We start from the raw sequence: 15,597 nt of genomic DNA on the forward strand, positions 1-15,597 counted from the left end.
GACGCTCTGGAAGTGGGGAGCAGGGATGGGTTTGGGGAGCAGGACTGTTAACTTTCGGGCGCAACTTTCAGCTAGCTGCGCGCGGGCTGCCTCCAGCCCAGGGCTTCTCAAAGTGCGGGCCGCGGACCGGCGAGCCGCATCGCTGGGAAATCTGTGGAAATGCCAATTCTCAGCCGAACCCTGCCGGACCTGAAGCTCCAAGGGAGGGGGGCCCAGGACCCTGACTTTGAACAAGCCTCCCGTGAGTGCTCTGCGCGGAAAAGGTTGAGAATCACCCCTCCAGGTGACCCCACGTTTACTCTTTCAAGAAAAGAACCTCCCGGGGGAAGAAGAGGCCGGTTCCAGGGAAAGCAAGGGCGAGCAAGGCCTGCGCCTCCGCGCCGGGCGAGCACCTGCTCTGCTGCGGAAATCTGGGGCCGCTTGGCTTTTCCCTCCATTGGAGGATTTGGCTTTCTCAGCTCCTCCCAACTATCGCTCTGCAATCGGCTTTCCAGTTACAACATTTTGGTGGTGTTATCTCCTTTCTCGAGCTTTTTCCTACGTGGACTTTATCTTTCGGAATGTATGTTTTGGGTGAGAATGCCGGAGTGCGCAAAAGTAATTCCGGAGCTTCCCTGGAAGCGCCGCGGCGGTTCCCGCCGGCTCTGAAGCGAGCTGGGGCAGCTCTCCGCCTGCAGCTCCGCCTCGGGCCTTTCCTCCGTGGCCTGCAGCCCATCAAAAGGTGCAGCCCTTCGAGGCTGGTTATCATAGTCGTGGAACCTCTCTCCGGTGTCATCTTGTAATTTTAGAGTAACTTTGATCATTAGATTAAAACTGTTTCCCCAGCTAGTCTGTAAGATTTTCTGAGGTGTTGGAAATTCCCTGGCTTGCCATAAATATGTTCTCTAAATTGCATTTATCGCTCAAGAGAAGAGGAGCAGGAGATTTTTCTTTCTAAGAAATGTTTAACGCCCTTTCGGATAGCTTAGCGGATAGGGTGCCTAGCGGATGCTAAGTCCGAGGTGACGATTCTACACCTCTTTTATCCTTTCATTTTCCTTTGGGGGTTAAAGCCGGTAATAAACAATCTACTCATTTTTACCTTAGTGGTTTTATCCTCTGCACTCCCTTCCACACCCCTCGGCTTTGATTGTTTTTATTCTTACTAGAGAAGTAGTAGGTTTAGTTTGCAGGAACACCATACATAAACTGCAGAGTTCCCGTAACCACCTACTATGAACACCTTGCATGGCATACCTGGTGTGGGGCATTGTTGCGTTATCTTTGCTTTTGAGTCTTTCCCTCCCACAGTTGTCTCAGTTTATCTCGATCTTCACGTTGCCACCTCTGGGCTGGCGCTTCTCAGACTTTGATCCGCGGACCAGCAGCAGTGCCCGGGAGCTTGTTGGAAGCGCGCGCAAGAACCTCTGCGGATGGGGCCAAGGGATTGCGTCTTAAGCTCTCCAGGGGATTCCAACGCCCGCTAGAGTCTGAGAATTATTTAGGCCTTCCAGTTTGCAGTGTTAAAGACCCCCAGTACTTCTCGTCCACCCAATGAGAAAGTGCAAATACCTCAGAGCCTTTTACAAGGTAGCACCAGTCTACCTGGGTCCCAAGGTTGTCCTAACGGAGAGAATGTCAAGACAATACAAAAACGACGAAAAAGATGGGAGAATGTTCTGGACTAAAAGGGACTAAGGAAACGTTATAATCTCATGCAATGGATGGACTCTGATTGTATCTTGGTTAGAAAAACTGGTTCTAAATGACATTGGAGAAATTTAGGTAAATATTGGATGTTAGATGCTTTTAAAGAATTGCTAGATGTTTTGGTTGTGGTAATAGCATTGTGGTTATAGAGGAGATGTGTTTAGGTGATAAACATTTATGTATATAGGTGTAATGCCATGATGGCTGCAAAAGATTTTCGTATGATTCAGCAGAAAAAAAAAGGTAAGGCTAGTAATAAATAAAAGCTTAACAATTTTTGAATCTGGGTGGCAACTATACAGATAATTTCCTATTAAAATTTTACATGTTTGAAATTTTTTATAATAAAAATTCGATTTGAAAAAAAGATGAGCACAGAGCGCAAAGCAACAAAGCAGAGGGTCGAGGTGAAGAAATCATCTTTTCTTGTCTCAGGAGCCTCAGTCCCCCTTAACAGAGCAGCCACAAGAGATCTGAGGTTAGACAGATGCGGATGACAAGAGTCTCCCATGTCGTTTGTGATCTTCCCTGTGGGCCACAGGAAACCTTTAAAAACTTTAAAGAGGGGAAGTCAAGTTAGCATTGTTAAATGAACACATGGCTTAGTGCTAACATGGCCCTACCTACATCATACCCCTAACTACTCGAGCTTTCTCTCCCACAGCTGCCCAGGTGGAAGGAACTTTCCAGGGTTCCTCTCATGTCCCATGAGGTTTGAGTGTAAAACACTGTCTCCAATTTGGCTCACTCCTCCACAACCTTTAAGTCTCAGCTTAAATAGGAGTCATTCTGTTGTGGAATTAGAGAGAAGTTCAATTATTTGAGTATAGAGAGGCCAGGACTCAGGAATGATTTTGAGAAGGAAAAATGGTTTATTGAGGGCCGGCCGGACTCGGGAACTTCTGTTTGAATCCCGAGCCCTGAACAAGATTTTCAAACGTCTTTTATACAGAGAGGAAAGGCCAAATGGTCCCTTTGTTTCAGTTCTCAATAGGCTTCAATTAGCATATATATCTTCCACATCTTAGGTAAGCTTTTAGCAAGGACTCCAGATATTCTAGATAAGCTTTTAGCATATTTGGTTTTTGCATTTCCCCTAAATACTTAAAGTTTATAGCCCTTGCATTGTTAAACATTTCCTGGGACTGGAGCCGCTGCCACTGTCCCTAAGGGCAGGACTGCAGCCTCTTACCATTCCACACCCACAAGTTAAACAACTTAGTTATCTCTGAAGAGACAAAGAGCCTTCCACCCATAGCCCACATCAATTCCACAAATATTTATGGAGCACTCACAGAGGATTCAGAGATGGAAAAGATAGAACACTCACCTTTCTTGGAGTCTAATCACGTTCTCCAGAGGACCACCCTGTGGGGATCCCTGCAAAACAGGGTCCCAGGAAGCCTGCAAAGCAGACTCCAAGGTTCACAGGAAGAATGTCGTTAAGGAAGGAGGTGCCCCTGGGCACGGTGATGTGCTGAACAAAACAGGCTAAGTATGGACAAGAATTCCAGGAAAACTGTTATCAGAGGGCTAATGAAAAGAAGAATTACTATTGTATTTGTAGTGACCTACAAACAAAAGCTTCCCTTGAGAACTGCTGAATGTGCCGGTGTCACTGAAGGTATAGAATAAAGTGCATGACTAACCTGGGTGTCTGGGAAAGCTGCAAGCTCCTGCCAGCTCCTCACGGCCCACCTGCCTCCCGCTATTTCCTGTCTTTCATTTCTTCACCCTCTCACGCCCCCTCCTCAGAACCCGGCAGAACCTGTTCAGCTGCCACTGAGCTGCGCGGGTCGCGGCACCACCCAAGACCTTGAGGTGGGCACTAGCACCCCTCCCCCGGGCTCTCATGGCCCAGTATGCCTCTCACTTGCCATACGCAATTGTAACCGTTCACTTCCATGATCCTTTTTTCTAGCGATCCCGGAAAGGAATCGCAATGTTTTGATTGCCGTTCTTGACTGAATGAGCAACACCTAGCAAAATGCTTGGCACACGATGGTGCTCAAAGTAAAATTTTTGAGTGAATGAATGAAAAGAATGAATGAATCATTTCAGAAACCTGACTGTGGAGGCCAGAAGAATTCTAAGAAATTTGTTACAAAAACCCACACCAGAATCAAATTAAAAACAAACAAAAATTCTTATACCAGAAACGGTGAAGACCTGATCTAAGAAAATGGGCCTCAGACAGGGGAAGCAAACCAGATATGAGAAATATTGAAGAAGTTGAATTGAAGGCCTGGAAATCGTTGGGTTGTGGGACAAAGTCAGAGAGGAAAAAGTTGGGGAGAGACCTGAGTCTTTCTTTGGTTTTGGTATCTGGGTGCTCCTATCAGAAACTTGAGTTGCTGGAGGAGTTTCAAATCTGGGGAAAAGGACAGAGCATCATTTTTTGCATACATTGGTTTTGAGACACCCATGGGCATGCAAGAAAAAAATAACTGAGGTGACTGGATATTCTGGAGCTCAGAATAGGGGCCTGGGCTGGAAATAATTTTCAATCCATCAGCACCTAAGGAACAGTTTAACATTCACACCTCACTCTTCTGTTCATAGACTGGAGCCATTAATGAAATTAAGAATCTCTGGTTTACAACACATAAGCACACACACTCAAAGATTTAGTAGGGGTAACTTCAGAAAGGTGAAGATCCTGGGATTTGGTTCTTGCTTTGGGAGGTGGTGTTTATATATATTTTAAAAACCATGGCCCACCAAGGATCAGGCACAGTCGTTCTCCCCCTGCATGGGAAAGCCAGGGGCAAAGAAGAGGATATGCCTCTCAGATGTATTTTCCCCTGTCCTGTTTCATTCATAATAAGCCTTTCTGCTACTTTAAAATATTTTTAACTTTTCGGAGAGACAGGAGATAGGCGTCCCTGTGAAACATTTGGGCGATCCTGATTCTCGAATTGAGAAAGGACAGTTACAACCGCTAGCACTTGTTGGGCCTTTACCGTACTCCAGACAAAGTGTCTGAAGACAAAGGAACATAGATGTCTGATTTTTAAATTGAGGATAAATTTCCCAAACATGTAATTATTACTTAAAAAGTATACAGATTTTGGAGGTTATTGAAACGTATTGCTGATTTGCTTTTTAATAAACACCCAAAAAGCGTTCTTCGAGAGTTTACCACGTGCCAGGAATTGAAGTCGCTTAACTACTCTCCAATTTCCTTACTCGGATGCTCGACTCTACGTTGTTAAAATTTTTGATAAAATGTGGGTACAATAGAAGGCACACGGTACTATGAAGCATATTAAAATAAGGGCCAAGCATCTGTAGTCGTGGCCGAGTGGTTAAGGCGATGGACTAGAAATCCATTGGGGTCTCCCCGCGCAGGTTCGAATCCTGCCGACTACGGGTGCTTTTCAATTCTTATATGGTCTTAGTTGGTGGGCTAATATAGTCTATTAAAAGTCACTTTAAAACACATTAAATTTCACATTCTTTTCAAGTTTACGTAAAAATGTAATATTCATGTTCAGGAAGGAATCATTCTTTATAACTAAAACAAAGTCAACCAATACATCTTGTTTTGTTTCAGTTCTGAGGTTCTTTTGGGTTTTAAGTCCTGGTAATTGAAAGAAACGGTCACACACATTTAGTTACAGTAATTAAAACACTTTCTTTTTCCACAGGTTTAACCAAGGGAAGCCTCATAGGTGGGGGCCAGTGGCGCAATGGATAACGCGTCTGACTACGGATCAGAAGATTCTAGGTTCGACTCCTGGCTGGCTCGACCAAGATTTTCACATTTTGAGGTTCCACAAATTCCCCTCTTATTCCACATCCCGAGAGACATCACTTTACACAAAATAACAAAAAAATTTGTAACATAGGCTTGACATTATTTCACTACTTACAAAGAGAAGTTTTTCTTTAAATCACCATCACTAAATCGGTTGTTTTCAAAAGTGACCAAACTTTGCAACAGTTGACAAAAGCTCAATGGAATGAGTGAATAACCTTTCAAACGTGCCATTTGGTGAGAATTAAGATTGGGAGTTTCACCAAAAGACTTCTAGATAGCAAAACTCTTAGGTTCTTATTTGTATCAGTTTTACATACATGTAAGTTTAAAGAATCAGACATTTGACAAGATCTAACAACAACCATGTCTGTTCCCCTGCTCTTTCCCCATTTCCTCCTCTCTATCTGATTCTCGAAAATAATATTGCCCAATAATAAGATGATATGGTCCTTTTGTCGACTTCACCCGATAATTCAACACCAAACTCTCCACCATTTGTCGAAATCACCTCTCAAGAAGCTCAAAAGCTTGCAGAGTTTATAAATGTCTTCTTCCTTAAAAAGTGTCTCCTGCAACCTTGGCCTTTTGGAATCTGTCCAGTTGCCCTCTGCACTTAGTGCTCAGCTGACCCTGGGAGTCTCATTTCACATCATGACAGGGATTCCAGTGGGTTCTTTCCTACTGTGAAGCATTCATTTCTATGCCCCGTTGCTTCCTCTTTCTTGGTTTGTGCCCTAATTTTAGAGGGGAATTCTCCAGTTGCTTGCTGAGAAAGCACAAATGGAAGGAAAACTTTTTGAGATCTCCCATGGCTGAAATGTTTGGATTCTACCTTCTCCCTTGGTTGATAATTGGGACAGTATACTCTATTCAGAAGCCGTCAGAATTCCAGATTCCCTCCTCCACAGCAGATCAACCAACACACAATGCTACCATTACTGGCAATCTGCTACCATTACTGGCAGTCAAATATTTTTATCTGAATAAATAACTAGAGAAACAGAGCAAAGAAATTTTGGAGATTAATAAAGGAGTACATGAATGAAGAGACGGTGCAGGACAATTGTGTGATTGTAATAATTAGGAAATTATTAGGAAAATATTTCTGAATTTGCTGGAAACATCAAAGTTTATACTTATGCAGAGCAGTTTAGAAGGCTATCTTTTGTTTTACTGTTTACTAGCTGCATAACCTTGCACAAGTCAACAAACCTTTGGACACTTCAGTATTTTCATTTGTAAGGTGAGAGTAATAATAATATCCACCTTGTAGAATTGTGAAAATTAAATAATTTAGAACTTGGAATACAATTAATAGTGCATGACAATTGCTAACTGTTAGATAAATTCATAATTGCTGCTCTTGTTATTTTTGACAGTCGATATTTATATCGTTATATATTGCACCCAGGGAAGCAGAAACCTAAAAGAAGTGAACAAGCCTGAAAGAACTGCTAAGACAACTGATCAGAGCCTTGTTTCTGCAAGTGAGGACAGTAACCTATTTAGGAAGGAAAAACACAGCTAGCAGAGGATGGTTTCGATCCATCGACCTCTGGGTTATGGGCCCAGCACGCTTCCGCTGCGCCACTCTGCTGCTAGAAACCAGTGGTTTCTGATTAAGTTTCAGTTGTCTACTATTGTGTAGTGGTACTGTAATGACAGCCATGGGTGTAGTCTAACCACTACCGAAAGAGTGTGAGAAACAAGAACATTTTAATTTGGATACACTTCTTTGGTGCTTAAATGCATGATTAAATAAAAAGTCTGTATATTGTGTGAACATGCACAATTGCATCTATAACTTCAAATGTCTGCTGAGTTTGAAAATCATGGAAAATTACACAAAATAATACAGACTTTCTGAAGAAACGAACGACACTTTCCTTTTCTTTCGAGCTCTAATGTCGTTCTGCATTACCTGTTGGGGTCTCTCGAACCCCAGCTGAGAAAAATAGGCACATTCATGCATATTTTTTTCACTGTTGCAGGGAATTCACTGAATCTCCAGCCCAGGGTGTTTTCTCTGATGTAATGATTCGTTTCTTACAGTCTCAGTTTAGTAAAATAACTGTTCACATTTTCTCCCCCTGGAAATGAACTGATTCTTCTTTTTTTTACTTGTAATGTTTATATTTATTATGATAATAAAAATTATAACATGTTCATTTGTGCATTCTATTTTAACTCTTGCATGTAAATGATTTAATTGAACTCTATACAGTCATGCCGGTTGTGGCAGCAGTAAGGAACACAATTAAAAAGTGTCCAGAAACTCAACAGTAAAAGAGCAAGCAATCCAATTAAAAAATGGGCAAAAAATTTAAATAGATATTTCTCCAAAGAGGAAATACAAATGGCCAAAAAGCACATGCAACAATGTTCAGTAGCACTAGTTATTAGGGAAATGCACATCAAAACAACAACAAAAATATCCTCTTACACCGTATAGAATGGCCATTATTAAAGAAAACAGAAAACAGTAAGTGCTGGAGAGGATGTGGAGAAACAGGAACATTCCTTCTCTGTTGGTGGGAATGTAAAATGGTGCAGCCTCTGTGGAAGACAGTTTGGGATGCCTCAGGAAGCTAAATATAGAACTTCCATACGATCCAGCAATTCCTCTGCTAGGAATATATCCAGAAGAACTGAAAACTGTAACACGAACAGACATCTGCACACCGATGTTCATAGCAGAAATATTCACAGTTGCTGAAAGATGGAAACAACCCAAGTGTGGTGCAATCAGCTCACAATAGGTTGGCTCTAAGGGAAGGCAATGTAGAACTTTACAAAACAATGGACAGAGAGAAAGACACAAGAGAGGAAACAAAGCTGGGACCAGGGGACTCACAGCTTCTGGAACTGAGAGCCTCGATCCTAGTTTCCACCTCATATTTTTTGGAAACTACCTAGAAGCTGTTTGCTATCAGAACTGCAATATCATCTACACTCATAGGGAACAACTGCAACATCTAACAACTGCAACAGCTACAATAGAACAGGTGTAATATTTACAATAAGGAACAGGTAAGCCAGTTTCCCACAACACAAGAGTACATCTACTAATAAGTGGATAAACAAAATGTGGTACATACATATGATGGAATACTATCGTAAGAAGAAATGAAATTGGGGCACATATGATAACATAGATGAACATTGAAGACATTATGCTAGGTGAAATTAGCCAGACACAAAAGGACAGATATTGCATCGTCTGACTGATAGGAACTAAATATGAAGAATAAAACCGAGAGTATAGGTTATTAGGAGATAAGAGGAGGACTGAGAAGAGGTACTGATGCCTAATGTATGCAGAAGTTTTAATCAACTTCACTGTAAAAGTGTGGAAATAGAGTTGATGGTAAGACATTTAGTGAGTAGAGCTAATGCAGCTGGTTTATGAATGGGATTGATACCGAACAGGGTAGTGCAGGGATATGTTGATCGAAAGAGCTAGAGGACTGAATAACATAGTGAATCCAGAGGTGGATGAGAATTGTGGTTAATAGTACAAATGCAAGAACGTCCTTCTATGAACTAGAACAAATGTGCATCACTATTGCAAGGTGGTAAGAATGTGAAGAAGCATGGGGAAAATACAATTAATGTAACCTATGGACTATAGTTAACAGCAACCCTGTAATATTCTTGCATCAATGCCAATGATATACTGTGTTAATAATAGGAGGTATGGAAAAATATATCAAATGTACCCTTCGCGCCATATTAGGGGTAATAGTCTGATGATATTATCTCATAATTTGTAACAAATGTTCCACAACAATGCAGTGTGTTGGTGGAAGGTTGTTGTATGGGAATTCCACATACGTGCATGATTGTTTTGTAAGTTCACAATTTCTCTAATAAAATTATAGTAGAAAAAAAAAGTGTCAAGAGCGGGGAGCAGGAAGGGGAAGAAAAAGGTCAGAGGCTCCCTGGGTGCAGTTTCTTTCCCAGGGGCCAGGGACCCGCCTTTCTTGGACAGAAGTGCTCTCGTTGTTCAGCCTCGTGGCTCCTCGTGGCTGAATGAGCTAAAGGTGGGTTAGGAGGTGAGGGCAGGTGGGAGAGGCTCATCAGAGAGCAAGGGGAGAAAAGTCCGTTTCTAGGCTTCGTCCTTATACTACGACTACAGAACATTTTTAAGCATCACTCTACACCGCTGAGCTATTTACAAGAAAATAGAGATGTGCGTAGAAAGATGGGGCAGCGAGCCCCGAGGTGAGGTGGAGAGAAGGCAGAGGGTTAGTAGGTACTGCTGAAGACTGAAATCAGAACTTTTGCAATAAAGGAGTAAAGATATTACCTATGGGCCCAGAAATTTAAAAGGAATAATATTCCTGTGTATACCTGCCATTTAAAAAAAAAAAGTTATTTTGAAGGGATAAAAATAATTGACCTTGAGCCCCTCAAATGCTACCTAAATTGAGTTGACTTACTCGTAAGCTTAAAAGCTTTCTCAACTTCTTGAAATTAGTGATCAAGTCTCCGAGGTAGGAGGCGATGGTTCACTTGGAAATTAAGTTTCTGAGTGAGCAGATGGACCCCTGGGCTTGCAGGTCGGCCGCCGAAGGCCTCCTTTCCTTGCCCTCCGGGTTTGACTCCGCACAAAGCGCGCGCCCTTCGCCCCTCACCGAGCCGCAGGGCGGGCCAAAAGGACTGACCCCGACGTGATTTGAACACGCAACCTTCTGATCTGGAGTCAGACGCGCTACCGTTGCGCCACGAGGTCCACGGTCGCGCCCCTGCCACCCGCCTGTCGCCCTCTCTCCGGCATTTAATTTTGGGAGGCTCCGCAGGGCCCGCGCGCCTCCAGAAGGGTTCCAGCGCCGTCCCCCAGCCACGCCCCGCTTTTCCTGCTCGCGTCTTGCTTCTCCTTCTCCTCTTCCTATTCCCATTTCCCTCCTCTCCTCCCCTAGTCTCTCCATAAACACAATTCGGGGGCGTTGGGTCGGGTTTTGTCTTTTCAGATCTGCAGGCGTCCTGGTAAGAGCCTGGCGCCGCGGGCCTGGGTGCGGAGGAGAGGGAGCCCAGAGGAAACCCTGCGGCCCCGCGCCCTGCTGCTCCGCTCGTCCCCGCACGGGGCCCGCTCCCCGGGGCGAGCTCTGAACTCGTTTCCGGGGTGGCTGGGAGCCTGGCCAGGGCGGCCACGACGTGAACGCACAGGGGGCTGCACCCTCCCGGGACCCTGCTTAATCCACACCGTCGGTGTCCTCCAGAATAGATCGCTGGGTGGAAAACCACCCCAAGAAGAGCAAGGAGCCTGTTTCGGCCGGAACCCCCAAAAAGCCATCTCCTCGCTGAGATCTCCACGGCCACCTCGACAAGACGCGGCTGCCCCGTGTGCGGGCCGTCTCCTGCCTGCGCCCCTGGGTAGACACCTGTCTGCTACCACGCCCTGCACCACGTCTCCCCTCTCCCGGGGCGCGTCTCCCGGCTCCCTGCAGTGGGGCTCCCCTCCCCAAGTCTGCCCAGCCTGGCGGAGCTCAAGTCCCAGCCCGCCTGGACGTGTGGGGAGAGAACACAGGCAAGTGTGATCGTGGGTGTAAGCTCCAGTTAGCACGGAAGGCGGTGGGTGTCGCACTCAGGAAGGCGGAGGGGCAGAGCTGAGGAGGAGCTGGGGGCTAGAAAAGGTCCTCAGCGGTGCGACGCGGCGGGTGCTCAACTTCTCTCCTGGCGGGGAAGCGGGAAGAACTGCGGGCGCGGTGGAAAGGCTGGTGGACGTGTCACTTGTGCCGTCACAAGGGTCCACATTCCAGAGGGCTCCGCGCTGGGTCTGAGGCTCTGCTGTCGTCTTCTTGAAATTCCCAACATTTTTTTTGAAGGGACCCACTTCCGTTTACTCATTTTGAGGTACGGAGGTGTCTCTGTGTTTGCCCTGGGCCCCACCCCATGCGCCGCCAGTCCTGACGTTTCCCTGACTGCTCCCCTGCTGGGGACCACCGCGGTGCTAGGAGGGGCTGCACCTCCCAGAGCGCTGACCACGAGGACCCCCTCCCCCACCATTCTCCCCTGGATTATTGCAGTGGCCTCTTAATGGGGTTCGGTTTTTCCGTTTGTCTCCTTGGGGCCTTTTCTCAACACAGCAACCAGAGTGATCCTGCTGAAGGCAGTTGGCTCCCTCTTCTGCTCAAAGCCTCCCTGCCCCCTGGTCTCCCTCAGCACAGATGCGGGTCAGCACCGAGGCCATCAGCCCCTGGCGGTCAGGCCCACTCCTGACGGCTCTGGGCTTGTCCCACTCCTCTTCCTCTTGGTTCTTGTCCAGCAGCGCTGGCCTCAGCCAGGGTAATGGGACAACACTTTCCTGCAGGAGGGAAATGACTTCCCACGGTGCCTTCCTTAGTGGGACTCCTTGATTTGGTTTTCTAGGCTGCCCTGCAATGGGGTGGCTTAAACAAAGGGGGTTTATTGGCTGACAGCTTTGAGGGTGTGAAAATGTCCACATCAGGGCACCCTCAGGGTGATGCGCTCTTCCTCAAGACCCGGTGCTGGCGGTCCTCAGCTCCTCTGTCCCATGACAAGGCACTTGGAAGCATCTGTGGGGCTCGCCCTTCTCTTCTGGGCCTCACTGATTCCAGCTTCTGGCTTCTCTGGCTTTCTCTTTGTCTGAATTTCTTTCTTTTTAAAGGATTCCAGTGATAGTGATGGATGTAGGATGACCGACTACCTGAAAGTAACTTGTTTCTCTCCCTATTGCTAGGATACAAAGAAAAGAATTGTACGTAAATCAGAAGGTAATGAAATGCAACCCTCTCTTTGGGCCAAATTCTGCTTTTGGTGGTCAAGAATCTCCTGTTGAAGCAATGAAGTATGAAAACCAGCTTCAACCAGTTGGCTGGACCTGCGCAGAAGCAGCCCCTTGCTGTCCTCACTTCAACTTGCTTAATCAACATAGTAAAATTCCCACCCAGGGGTGGATTATCCGCCCCTTTCTTGATCAAGCAATGTATGTGCAAGCGTGATTTCCTGAACATACTAATCATACAATTATATAACCAGCTATATGTGTTCATCCATATGCATGAAAACTAATGCATAATCAAAGCAAATGTTAAGTAGTAACTTGGGCATTTAAACAAGAGTGAAACTGCAGCATGGGGAGTCGGGATTGAGTCACTTTGAACTGGCCTTGGTTCCTTACCCAGCAGATGTAATAAATGTGAGTTTGCCTAACTCTTGTGTTGAAGTTTTCTTCATGCCATCTCTGCTTATCTTTAAAGGCCCTGCTTTGAGGCCTAACAATAAGATTAAGTCCCATCCTGAGAGAGTACACACCTTAACTGAAGAAGCCTCATCATAAGGTCCTGCACCCACAGGAATGGATTCGATTTTAGAACACATTTTCTGGGATTCACAGAGCTTCAAACCACCACACCCTCTTTCTCTGCATTCATTTTACTTTGCACTACCTACCCCCTTGTAATTCCCAGGCAACGCTGTGCTGGTAAATGGTTAACAACAGCTCTCTAGGAAGTAGAGGTATATCCCTGTGCAGTGTTAGTCAACCTCATTGGAATAAATCATAAATTCTCCCACCATAGTTGACTTCAAGCTACCAATGGGACGTCACTGAAGTTCTGAAATTCTGAGCTGGGAAGAAATACTGGCAATTGGTTCTCCTAAGCCTGTACAAACTGGCTCCAGCTAGTCTGGGCTAGTCTCAACAGTAGTGACAATGATAGGAAACTGTGATGGTTAGGGTAATGTGTCAACCTAGCAAGGAAATTGTGCCCAGTTGTTTGGTCAAGCAAGCCCTGGGCTATCTGTAATACAAGGACATTTAAGGACTTTAGTCATCAGGGAGTCTACAGCATAGATGACTGATTAAATATACAATCAACCAGGGAGATTGCTGTCAGCAATGAGTGACATTTTATCCAGCCAGTTGAATGATTAAAAAGGGAAGTGAGTTCAGCATTCAGAGAGAACTTCCCAGCTTGTCTTTGGACAGCCAACATCTCCTAGGAACTCATAAAGGACCTTCATCAGACTTTCATCAAAGCCCCTGGTTGCAGCCTGCCTGTGGAATCTGGGTTGTGCCTCCCCATAGTCATGCGAGAGAATTTTATGAAATCTCATACTCTTTACAGATATCTTCTGTTGATTTTGTTTCCCTAGAGAACTCTGACTAAAACAGAAGCTAATCTTAATTAAGCACTTACTATGTGCCAGAAACGTTCCTCTAAATTTTCATGTGCTCCATATAATCACATTCGGTCCTCACAAAGTAAGTCTGTGAGATCAGTGTGGAGAAACTACCACACTGCCCAGGCAGCTGGCAGCTAAGAGCCAGGGCCACTGAACATAAACAACTTGTTCCGTGTAAACAAGAACCAGCCAAAGGCACGTTGTCGCCTGTGGTGATACAAGGCGGAGACCAGATCACTCCATAGTATGTCTGACCTGGAAAGAGATGAGGCCACCACATCCTTATCAAAACTAGGTAAAAACTGTGCTTTCTTACCCATGCCATCCACAGTTCCACTTTAATTTTCCTGTCTTCCGGCAACTATTACAGACACCTGGTCAGTGAATTCCCCTGCCTATGACAGCACTTGGGTCTGATTCCTTTCCACTCTCCTTAGAATCTTCCAGCACAAGCCCAAATCCCATAACAAGCTTTTCCCACCTCCATCCACCTCGATGCCCCACTGGTCCTCTCACGTACATTCTCCCTTGGTGCAGCAACGCAATAACCCTAACTTAGTTTAACCACAGGTGGATTGTACTGTAGTCTTCTAGTCAACAGCCCATTTTTTTTTCTGGTTTATCACATTCAAAAAGTGGAATTCCAAGTGTTTTATTTCATATTGATAATCTGTCTTTGTAATATAATGGCCATGGGCCTAGTCTACCTACTACGGGAAAAGTTATTAAGAAAAATTCAAATGCCTGGCACATAGCGAGCTCTCAGTGCATGCTGGCATAATTACTATAATTACTATTGCTTCAGGTTTGGTGACATTCTTATATGCATTTGCCCACCAGCTTCTTGCAGCAGACGCTATGCTGGAACTTGTATTTGTTAATTGTTAGAGTCTTCTGTAGATGTAGACTTTGGTTTTATCAAAGAAAATTGCATGAACTGCTAATGTCAGATGTTAGAATTACTGTTTTTCTTTAGTAACGTAAACAAAACATTAGCAAAAATGGCCAATATTCTAGGTTGTTTTCAAAATGACAAGATAGGGCTGCAGATGAACCCAGAAATTAACATCAATTCAAACTGGCAATTGGAATTACAAGCTCAGAGAAATATTAACTTTTAGAAATATCTCTGTTCATTTGTGTTTAGTAGCATTTAATAGTTATCGGTACCACTGATTTCTGTCTGGTTGTTTACAACTAATTGTTTCTAATATAGAAGTGAGTCTAATACAGAAGCCAGTGAAAATTTTAATTGGATTGTTACTGACTTTCAGTGACAAATTCTTGGAGCATCCTGAAGTTAAAGTTGCTTCTCTCATTCCTGGCCTTTCAAAGGGTATAAAGGCTTGAGCCCCCAGTGCTGCCAGAAAGTGGGCAAGTCACAGACTGGGTAGCCATAATTTTTACCTAGGTATCAGGGAAATTAAAATGGGACTGTAGATGTCATGGGTAAGAAAGCACAGACATTGTGTTAGCTGAAAGACGGAAGTTTTGGATTATTTTTGAGAGCTTGCTATGTGCTATGCATTGTTCTAAATACATTTATAAACTCATTTACAGCAATTTACATATATAAACTCACAACAACCCTTTGAAGTGGGTACTGTTATTACCCAATATTATAGAAGAGGGGACAACATATTTCAGTTTTCAGGCAACAGCAGATCACACTGAATTTTCTAGCAGACCCAAATCTGCAGGCTCCTTCCTTTCTGTAATCTGCTGCAAATGGTCCTAAACCTTGGTCATTTTAGAGTCTGAAAGTCCTATTGTGGTAACTGCTGACAACAACTGCAATGCAATTCTGACTCTACCTGGAGTTAGGTCAGACTCTACAGGCTAAGGGCACACTCCTTCCTTAAGATCACCCTCCTTTTAGACACCACTGGTCCTTCTGACCAATCTGCTACAAATTTGGATGATCTTACCACCTGCTGAGTCTGATAAGTCTCTAAAAACTCAGAGACTCAGGAAGGCACCCTATTAAGGATTAC

General features: G+C 44.6%; 4 non-coding genes across 4 annotated transcripts; 2 read left to right on the plus strand and 2 right to left on the minus strand.

Annotated features, from left to right (window-relative positions):
• The first annotated feature begins 4,979 nt into the window (after nucleotides 1-4,979).
• On the plus strand, nucleotides 4,980-5,061 carry TRNAS-AGA (transfer RNA serine (anticodon AGA)). Its single transcript has one exon. It is a non-coding gene; the product is annotated as a tRNA-Ser (tRNA).
• Nucleotides 5,062-5,367: 306 nt separating this feature from the next.
• On the plus strand, nucleotides 5,368-5,440 carry TRNAR-ACG (transfer RNA arginine (anticodon ACG)). Its single transcript has one exon. It is a non-coding gene; the product is annotated as a tRNA-Arg (tRNA).
• A 1,537-nt stretch (nucleotides 5,441-6,977) lies between these two features.
• On the minus strand, nucleotides 6,978-7,049 carry TRNAM-CAU (transfer RNA methionine (anticodon CAU)). Its single transcript has one exon. It is a non-coding gene; the product is annotated as a tRNA-Met (tRNA).
• Nucleotides 7,050-10,115: 3,066 nt separating this feature from the next.
• TRNAW-CCA (transfer RNA tryptophan (anticodon CCA)) lies at nucleotides 10,116-10,187 on the minus strand. Its single transcript has one exon. It is a non-coding gene; the product is annotated as a tRNA-Trp (tRNA).
• Nucleotides 10,188-15,597: the final 5,410 nt, after the last annotated feature.

The sequence above is a fragment of the Dasypus novemcinctus genome, chromosome 22, assembly GCF_030445035.2.
Source record: "Dasypus novemcinctus isolate mDasNov1 chromosome 22, mDasNov1.1.hap2, whole genome shotgun sequence".
In the NCBI taxonomy this organism is placed as follows: Eukaryota; Metazoa; Chordata; class Mammalia; order Cingulata; family Dasypodidae; genus Dasypus; species Dasypus novemcinctus.